General features: G+C 49.5%; 1 long non-coding RNA gene across 1 annotated transcript; it reads left to right on the top strand.

Annotated features, from left to right (window-relative positions):
• Positions 1-3,710: 3,710 nt before the first annotated feature.
• LOC148106780 (uncharacterized) lies at positions 3,711-4,597 on the top strand. Its single transcript, XR_015723514.1, has 3 exons — positions 3,711-3,809; positions 3,920-4,112; positions 4,304-4,597. It is a non-coding gene; the product is annotated as an uncharacterized LOC148106780 (long non-coding RNA).
• The last annotated feature ends 5,281 nt before the right edge of the window (positions 4,598-9,878 follow it).

Raw genomic sequence — 9,878 nt, 5'->3', positions numbered from 1 at the left:
TAAGTCTCTGCCACTTTCCTTATGCTTTCAGGGCAATGATGCAAACGTTTCCATCTTCATGACAGAATTTGTTGGTTGAAAGATGCTATCTACCCAGTGCTCTCACCTACTATTAAGTTTATGGCACTTTCGTTAAGGTTCAACACACAGGAAAGAAACCCCGGTTGATCCATTTGTCAGGAGGTTGGTTTGATATTGTTTTCTATCTACACAGATTTGGTTCTTAGAATTAAGTAGACGGCACTTCTTTATGAGCTCGCACACATTCTTACTACACTTCACTACAGAAGTTGTGAGTTGAGACATGGTGTCAATACAGTGTTCCTGTATAGAGTGAAACAACGCGCTTTATGCGTCTGTTTTCACAGACAGTTTTGCACATACTTCCGTTTTTATGACAGAAGACTGTGAGATGCAAGATGCTTTCTCTATGGTGTTCTTTCGTGGACTTCAGTATATGGCACTTTCCCTACGTTTTCTTAGACACCTGTGCCAATAGTTTCATCTTCACGACCGAAGATGTCAGGTGAATGTTGGCTTTGATACAATGTTCTTCCTTGAAGATTGGTTAGTGGCCCTTATGCTTTCATTCCCACTCTGCAACATGCTTCCATCATCATGACAGAGGATGGGAGTTGGAAGACCCTTACCATGCTCTTCTTACTGAGAGTTACGTCTATGGCAGTTTCCTTAAGGTTCAACACACATATTGGAAAACCCTGGTGTCTTCAGTGATCAACGTTACCGTCTCTCTGCACAAACCTGATTCACTGAATGGAGTGATGGCACTTTCTTTTCCTTTTCACACAACATTTTTGATCGGCATCCTCTTTTTTTGGAAATTTTGTTTGGAAATTTTAATATGCCTTTCTCAATATCTGATGGAAAAAGCAGACAAAACATTGGTAACAAATGTGACCTAATTGACGTCTATGTAATATTGCATAATACGTGCAGAATACATTATTTCCAGTGGTCATAGACTATTTACCCAAACAGATGATATGTTGTTCCATGAATCATGTCTACATTTTAACATCCTGAAACTAACTAGATTCTATTCGTAGGCCACCAAGGAATAGAGCCCGAGTCCTCATGAAAAGAAGACCAGGAAATCCCTCCATGTTTAAAAATTCAATGTAACTTTGCTGCATATCCTAAGGGTCAGAGAGGGAATCGCAATGGACATTTTCCACCTTTTCTACATCAGGGCTCACACACAATGGCCCTTTGTCTCTGAAGAGCACTGACTATCCTAACATAGACAGGACTTAAGCCTCCTATCAGAGTTCTGCATGTCCCAGGCACACCTGGCAGCTTTGGCCTGTGCCCACACACACCTCCCTCCAGCTTTCCTTTCTGGTGGCATTGTGTTAAGGTAGTCAACATAGCCATATGGAGATGAGAAGCTCCCCACTCCTAGTGATGATGTTGCTATTGTCCCCACCAAGCTAATAACATGATTTCTGAGAGAATTACAACAAAATAGCAGTTTCTTGACCTTCATGAAAGTGTGAAAATCATCTTGTGAGTCATCTTTTCGAAACACGGTTTCACCATGTGTTCTTTTCTCTGGAAAAGATATAGACCCAATGGTAATTATGGCTCCTGAGCACCTGCTCTTGGGAGAATCCATACTGGCTCTGAGTAGCATTCTCCCTCGTAAACTTCTCAACTGGGGTGTAGATAGAATGAGTCCCATTTTTAGATGGATAGACAAAGGCTCAGAAATGATATGAATTACAGAGGATTTTAGTGTCAGAAACCTAAGTGTGATCTCCAAACTGACTCCAAATCCCTTGTTCTTCCATACAAGGTACCATTTCGCTCTACCCCAGGTCTTCTCAATCTGGAAACCTAGGAAGTATTAGGATTTTCTTGTTGTGTGGCCAAATGGAATGAATTCGGCTGCCTTTTCACCTCTGCCCATCATGATCATGAAGATAATTCTCTCAGTGGAGGACCTTTGAGTCGGAGACTTAAAGATCCCTAGGAATAGAGATACTATACTATTTTTCTGATATTAAAGTGACTGAAAGAACTATGCTTTTTTAATTGATGGAGGCTCTGGTCTGTAGAGTGTCCTGTAAGGTCGGAAATAGTATTTAAAGCAGTTAGCCTCTTCTATAGAGTGAGACAATGCTTCTAAAGATTTCCTAAATATTCCCTTACCTGTGATTATTTATTCCCAACCATCGTAGTGTTTCTATGTTACGATTATGATTTCATTAAGGCCAACGTTGCGGAGAAAGAACTTAGTGTATCCAGGGGCACTTTCGTGTTGTGACAGTGAGCTATTCTGTTGTATTCTGTAGTCCAAGGGAATGGTGCCAGACATCTCTAAGATGTGTAAAATTCTGACTGTAAATGATCTCTATGCTTCAGAGATTTGGGCAGGACAAGGGGAGGAGTCCAGAGACCATGAACGCCTCTGTTACCTGTGTTGACCATGGAGCAGGTAACCTTCTGTAGGGGTCCTTTGATGTCTCCTTACTATTGGAAAGGTGCTTTCATCTCACGTTCCACCATTTGGTAGTGATGATAAGGATAAGAGTAATTTTTATGTCATACCATCTGTGAGGCCTGATCTTGGCCTCCCAGGAAAGCTCTCCTTTAACGTTTTACCCAGCTCAAAATGACTGGGCAAACCCTCAAAGCATGGGCCCTATTTCTGCCCCCAGCACTTATTGTCCATATGCATCAAAAAGAAAAAGAGAACCAAAAAATGCCTTTGCCAACATCAAGGTGAGAACACAAAAGAACCTTTCTTGCTCCCATAAGATTAAAGTCATCCTGATTTGTACATACTGAAAACATAAGAAAAAGTCTGTCACTTTCTGGAACCTTCTTCCTCATCGTGATGTATAACTGTACGTAGCACAACTCAGAACAAATATATGACCCTGCCCTAAATGTTCCTTCCCTGGAGCACTCCCTTCTTTGTGAATATTGTGTCTCCCAGGCAGCTGTCCTTGACTTGGGTTTGAATAAAACTCTCTTCCTTCCTCTCTAAAATGTTTTAAAAGGTTCCTTCATTTAGTGTCGACAATAACACTCTGTTTTCAAGTGAAAAATAAATGTTCCTGGTTCACAACCGCGACAGAACAGAAGGCCGGCTTTTCCTTCCTTCCCTGTAGAACTAAGCATGTGTATATAGATTGCAGCACAAATGGGCTCACCCTAGAAGGATGTTTTGAAGGTCTGAGAGGCACTATCCACTCCATGGGTGAGACAAGAAGGCAAAGCTATTCCCGCTTGGAGCATTCCTTTTGGCGCTTAAAATTGCCTTGGATATGCATAAAAGCATTGCATTTCCTAAAGCCCAAGGCTGGAACAGTCTGAGAGCAGCTGACCTTGCCAGGAACCAGGCACACCCTTGCAGGAAGGGTTGGTGCAGAAGGGAAGGGGCAGGGCTCTGAGGGTGGTCTGCAGCTAGAGGGGTCCGCGAAAGGGGCCGTGTGTGTGTGTGTGTGTGTGTGTGTGTGTGTGTGTGTGTGTGTGTGTGTGTGTGTGTGTGATTGCAGCCCTGCCCATGATCCCCGTCATGCCTGCTCAGGGCGTTTAGCCAAGGAGGTGCCTCCTGGACCTCTGCACTCCCAGAGTTGTGAGTCATGGGGCCGGTTGCCTGGCATTCAAGGAGCTGGAAGCATCATACTCCCCAAGCAATCACCCCATGGGGGTGGAGCTACGTCTCTGTGTGCAGATCCGGAGCAGCCCAAGGACGCAGACCAGGAGCCAAGGAAGTGGAGTTTTGAGAGAGTGGACCTGTGGAGTTCCTGGCTGGGTGAATGCATGCTGTGTGGCCATAGGTGGGCTTTCTGGGAGTAGGGGCACCCCGGGTAAGAGGCAGGGTTCTGGAAGGGCATGTTGAGAGAGTTCATCATGGAGACTCAGTTTTCTTTCCTTTTTCCCTTGAAAGTCTCTTCTGCCTAGTCTCCGTCAACTGGCCATACACTCCAGACCCAGGAACTCCAGGGCACCCGCTCAGCAAAGCTTTTGTGGGATGGTTCGCAGACATTCCAGGGTTTCCCGTGTTCCCCAAGAAGAGCGAGAGAAAGGACCGCACAGTCCCCAACTTCAGTGCGGTGCCCCTGTCCCCCGACACAGTGCAGGTAATGGACCTTGAGCAGTTCCCCGAGTTCAGCAGGGTATTCCCTGTTCCCTCAGGCACAGGTGGGGCGCTAGGAAGGCCCAGAGCCCTTACCCAACTTCAGCATTGTGCTAGCTGTTTCCTGGGAATGGTGGCAATGGGCTGGGAGATAATTACTACTAAAAGACAAGTCTATGTTTCCCCTTCTCCCAGAAACCACAGCAGGTGTGCAGGCTTTAGGTCCGAGGAGCTGCTTCTCCCCATCTGACAACACTTCTCTGCTCTGGCTCCGCGACACCCTACGTTCTGAACGTCTGCATCTGAGTCAGTGAGGCAGCTTGACACGGGATCCAGCATTCAGAGAAAGCGGCAGGTCCATTTGGAGAAATGTCATATCCACATCAGGACTGGAAGTAAAACCTCTCATGAACCCACCATCTCCTGGGTTTTTCTCTTTTCTCTAGTTGAGCCATGAAGTAAAACTTAAGTAATAGTTGTCAGCGTTCTGAATTTCGTGAAGGAGGTACTTAGTTTCTGAGCTTGGAGCACTTTGCAGGGGATCCCATTTTCTCTGTTCATTGACTGCTTATGAATGTATTTTGAACAGCTGTTTCCTAGAAACACTCTTTCATTAGAAAGGGAAGGTGAGGTTTACTCTTTGTCTATTTTTAAGATATACGTTTGACAGTGTTTATACAGTTGGGCCTAAGATATGGGTGAGTGGCCACCATTTAGTGTTAGATGGCCTTTTGTCGTCACATACAAATATGGATGATGTCTTTCCAATTGTCAAAGGTGATGTTTCATCACTGATTAGTCTTTTCATCCCAAGAGTTACAATGGGGGTCGAGGGAAAATTCAAAATTATTTAGAGCAGCATTTTGCTGTTTAAAATATATGCTGGTGTTGGGTAGTAAGGAGGGCACATATTGCATGGTGCACTGGGTGTTATATGCAACTAATGTATCATCGAAATTTACTATACTGTATGGAGACTATAACATTATGTAATAAAAAACAATAAAAAAATAAAGGTAAACCTTGTGTATCTAACTATACCAGATGTATCATCTCGATATTTTGAAGTGCCATATTCAATCTGCTGTTTCTTTGGTAGTGGAGTCAGAGGAGAGTCTTTGGGAATTCCTTTCGATAGAGGCATGGTGGTGGCTACAATTGGGTAGGCGACAGGGGCCCTGGGCTGAGTTCTGGAACTGCTTTCCTGATGCTGGGTGAGTCAGGTTATGCCAAAGAGTTTCTGTTTCTTCCCTATGAGATTGACAAAAACCGGCTTCCAACGGAAAAATCTTTCGTAACGTGCAAACATGCTCACAAGTGCCTGTGCCAAGGTGAAGTAAATGCCATACACTGATCTGTAAGAGACCACAGTTTGCTAGCAGGAGATAAACCCGAACGAACACAGCATGGGACACTTGGGGCAGAAACGGCTTCCGAAGAAAAAAAAGTTCTTGATGTGGAAAACCTATCCAAAGTGGTTGTAGCAAAGTAAACAGAATGCCACACACTTATGTGCAAGAAACAACATTCCCCAGGCATGGTCTAAGCCCAAACATCGTCACTGTGCTTTTGGTAGCATGAGGGAAACCCGAGCCCCACAGCCCTGACCCATTAGGTAAAAGGCCGGCTTCCAAAGGAAACAGTTTTCCTAAGGTGCAGACCCTCTCACAAGTGGTTGTGGCAAGGTAAAGCAAATGCCATCCACTTCTCTGGAAGAAACCACAGTGCCCAGCCATGTTCTAAGCCCTAACATCATCACTGGGCTTCTGGAAGCATGAGTGAAAACAGAGGAGCACAACACGGAGACGCATTTGAGAAAAACCGGCTTCCAACGGAAAAATCTTTCATAACGTGCAAACATGCTCACAACTGCCTGTGGCAAGGTGAAATAAATGCCGTACACTGATTTGTAAGAGACCACAGGGCCCAGGCACCGACTGAGCCCTTCCCTCATCCCGGCGGGTTTGCTAGCAGGAGTTCAACCCCAACGAACACAGCCCGGAGACCCCTGGGGCAAAGACGGCTTCCGACGAACAATAGGTGCTTGCTGTGGAACACCTATCCCAAGTGGGGGTAGCCAGCTCAACAAAATGCCTCACACCCAGGTGTAAGAAACAACATTGCCCAGGCATGGTCTAAGCCCCTCACCTCGTCCCTGTGCTTTGGGGAGCCGGAGGGACAGCCGAGGCCCACGGCCCTGAGACCCCTTTGCAAAAAGCCGGCTTCCCACGGATACAGTTTCCTGAGGTGCAGACCCTATCCCAAGTGGTTGTGGCAAGGTAAAGCAAATGCCCTCCACTTCTCTGGAAGAAACCACAGTGCCCAGCCATGTTCTAAGCCCTCCCGTCCTCCCTGGGCTTCTGGCAGCAGGAGTGAAAAGAGAGGAGCAGAGCACTGGGACCCGTTTGACAAAAACCGGCTTCCCACAGGAAAGTCTCCACGTGCAGACATGCTCCCAGGTGCCTGTGGCAAGGGGAAGGAAATGACATACACTGACCTGTAAGAGACCACAGTGCCCAGGCACAGTCTGAACCTTTCCCTAATCCCGGCGGTTTTGCTAGCAGGAGTTCAACCCCAACGAACACAGCCCGGAGACCCCTGGGGCAAAAACGGCTTCCGACAAACAATAGGTGCTTGCTGTGGAAAACCTGTCCCAAGTGGGGGTAGCCAGGTCAACAAAATGCCACACACCCAGGTGTAAGAAACAACATTGCCGAGGCATGGTCTAAGCCGCTCACCTCGTCCCTGTGCTTTGGGGAGCCGGAGGGACAGCCGAGGCCCACGGCCCTGAGAACCCTTTGCAAAAAGCCGGCTTCCCACGGATACAGTTTTCCTGAGGTGCAGACCCTCTCTCAAGTGGTTGTGGCAAGGTAAAGCAAATGCGCTCCACTTCTCTGGAAGAAACCACAGTGCCCAGCCATGTTCTAAGCCCTCCCGTCCTCCCTGGGCTTCTGGCAGCAGGAGTGAAAAGAGAGGAGCAGAGCACTGGGACCCGTTTGACAAAAACCGGCTTCCCACAGGAAAGTCTTTCTCCACGTGCAGACATGCTCCCAGGTGCCTGTGCAAGGGGAAGGAAATGCCATACACTGACCTGGAAGAGACCACAGGGCCCAGGCACACTCTGAACACTTCTCTCACCCCGGTGGTTTTGCTAGCAGGAGTTCAACCCCAACGAACACAGCCCGGACACCCCTGGGGCAAAAACGGCTTCCGACGAACAATAGGTGCTTTGTGGAACACCTATCCCAAGTGGGGGTAGCCAGCTCAACAAAATGCCACACACCCAGGTGTAAGAAACAACATTGACCAGGCATGGTCTAAGCCCCTCACCTCGTCCCTGTGCTTTGGGGAGCCGGAGGGACAGCCGAGGCACACGGCCCTGAGACCCCCTTGCAAAAAGCCGGCTTCCGACGGAGACAGTTTTCCTGAGGTGCAGACCCTATCCCAAGTGGTTGTGGCAAGGTAAAGCAAATGCCCTCCACTTCTCTGGAAGAAACCACAGTGCCCAGCCATGTTTTAAGCCCTCCCATCCTCCCTGGGCTTCTGGCAGCAGGAGTGAAAAGAGAGGAGCAGAGCACTGGGACCCGTTTGACAAAAACCGGCTTCCCACGGGAAAGTCTTTCTCCACGTGCAGACATGCTCCCAGGTGCCTGGGGCAAGGGGAAGGAAATGCCATACACTGACCTGGAAGAGACCACAGGGCCCAGGCACAGTCTGAACCCTTCCCTCAACCTGGCGGTTTTGCTAGCAGGAGTTCAACCCCAACGAACACAGCCCGGTGACCCCTGGGGCAAAAACGGCTTCCGACGAACAATAGGTGCTTGCTGTGGAACACCTATCCCAAGTGGGGGTAGCCAGCTCAACAAAATGCCACACACCCAGGTGTAAGAAACAACATTGCCCAGGCATGGTCTAAGCCCCTCACCTCGTCCCTGTGCTTTGGGGAGCCGGAGGGACAGCCGAGGCCCACGGCCCTGAGACCCCTTTGCAAAAAGCCGGCTTCCCACGGATACAGTTTCCTGAGGTGCAGACCCTATCCCAAGTGGTTGTGGCAAGGTAAAGCAAATGCCCTCCACTTCTCTGGAAGAAACCACAGTGCCCAGCCATGTTCTAAGCCCTCCCGTCCTCCCTGGGCTTCTGGCAGCAGGAGTGAAAAGAGAGGAGCAGAGCACTGGGACCCGTTTGACAAAAACCGGCTTCCCACAGGAAAGTCTCCACGTGCAGACATGCTCCCAGGTGCCTGTGGCAAGGGGAAGGAAATGACATACACTGACCTGTAAGAGACCACAGTGCCCAGGCACAGTCTGAACCTTTCCCTAATCCCGGCGGTTTTGCTAGCAGGAGTTCAACCCCAACGAACACAGCCCGGAGACCCCTGGGGCAAAAACGGCTTCCGACAAACAATAGGTGCTTGCTGTGGAAAACCTGTCCCAAGTGGGGGTAGCCAGGTCAACAAAATGCCACACACCCAGGTGTAAGAAACAACATTGCCGAGGCATGGTCTAAGCCGCTCACCTCGTCCCTGTGCTTTGGGGAGCCGGAGGGACAGCCGAGGCCCACGGCCCTGAGAACCCTTTGCAAAAAGCCGGCTTCCCACGGATACAGTTTTCCTGAGGTGCAGACCCTCTCTCAAGTGGTTGTGGCAAGGTAAAGCAAATGCGCTCCACTTCTCTGGAAGAAACCACAGTGCCCAGCCATGTTCTAAGCCCTCCCGTCCTCCCTGGGCTTCTGGCAGCAGGAGTGAAAAGAGAGGAGCAGAGCACTGGGACCCGTTTGACAAAAACCGGCTTCCCACAGGAAAGTCTTTCTCCACGTGCAGACATGCTCCCAGGTGCCTGTGCAAGGGGAAGGAAATGCCATACACTGACCTGGAAGAGACCACAGGGCCCAGGCACACTCTGAACACTTCTCTCACCCCGGTGGTTTTGCTAGCAGGAGTTCAACCCCAACGAACACAGCCCGGACACCCCTGGGGCAAAAACGGCTTCCGACGAACAATAGGTGCTTTGTGGAACACCTATCCCAAGTGGGGGTAGCCAGCTCAACAAAATGCCACACACCCAGGTGTAAGAAACAACATTGACCAGGCATGGTCTAAGCCCCTCACCTCGTCCCTGTGCTTTGGGGAGCCGGAGGGACAGCCGAGGCACACGGCCCTGAGACCCCCTTGCAAAAAGCCGGCTTCCCACGGAGACAGTTTTCCTGAGGTGCAGACCCTATCCCAAGTGGTTGTGGCAAGGTAAAGCAAATGCCCTCCACTTCTCTGGAAGAAACCACAGTGCCCAGCCATGTTTTAAGCCCTCCCATCCTCCCTGGGCTTCCGGCAGCAGGAGTGAAAAGAGAGGAGCAGAGCACTGGGACCCGTTTGACAAAAACCGGCTTCCCACGGGAAAGTCTTTCTCCACGTGCAGACATGCTCCCAGGTGCCTGGGGCAAGGGGAAGGAAATGCCATACACTGACCTGGAAGAGACCACAGGGCCCAGGCACAGTCTGAACCCTTCCCTCAACCTGGCGGTTTTGCTAGCAGGAGTTCAACCCCAAGGAACACAGCCCGGTGACCCCTGGGGCAAAAACGGCTTCCGACGAACAATAGGTGCTTGCTGTGGAACACCTATCCCAAGTGGGGGTAGCCAGCTCAACAAAATGCCACACACCCAGGTGTAAGAAACAACATTGCCCAGGCATGGTCTAAGCCCCTCACCTCGTCCCTGTGCTTTGGGGAGCCGGAGGGACAGCCGAGGCTCACGGCCCTGAGACCCCTTGCAAAAA

This window comes from Ursus americanus, unplaced genomic scaffold, assembly GCF_024610735.1.
Source record: "Ursus americanus isolate L20-20 unplaced genomic scaffold, mUrsAme1.1.p SCAF_45, whole genome shotgun sequence".
Taxonomy (NCBI): domain Eukaryota; kingdom Metazoa; phylum Chordata; class Mammalia; order Carnivora; family Ursidae; genus Ursus; species Ursus americanus.
This window is presented reverse-complemented; position numbering and strand designations above follow the sequence as displayed.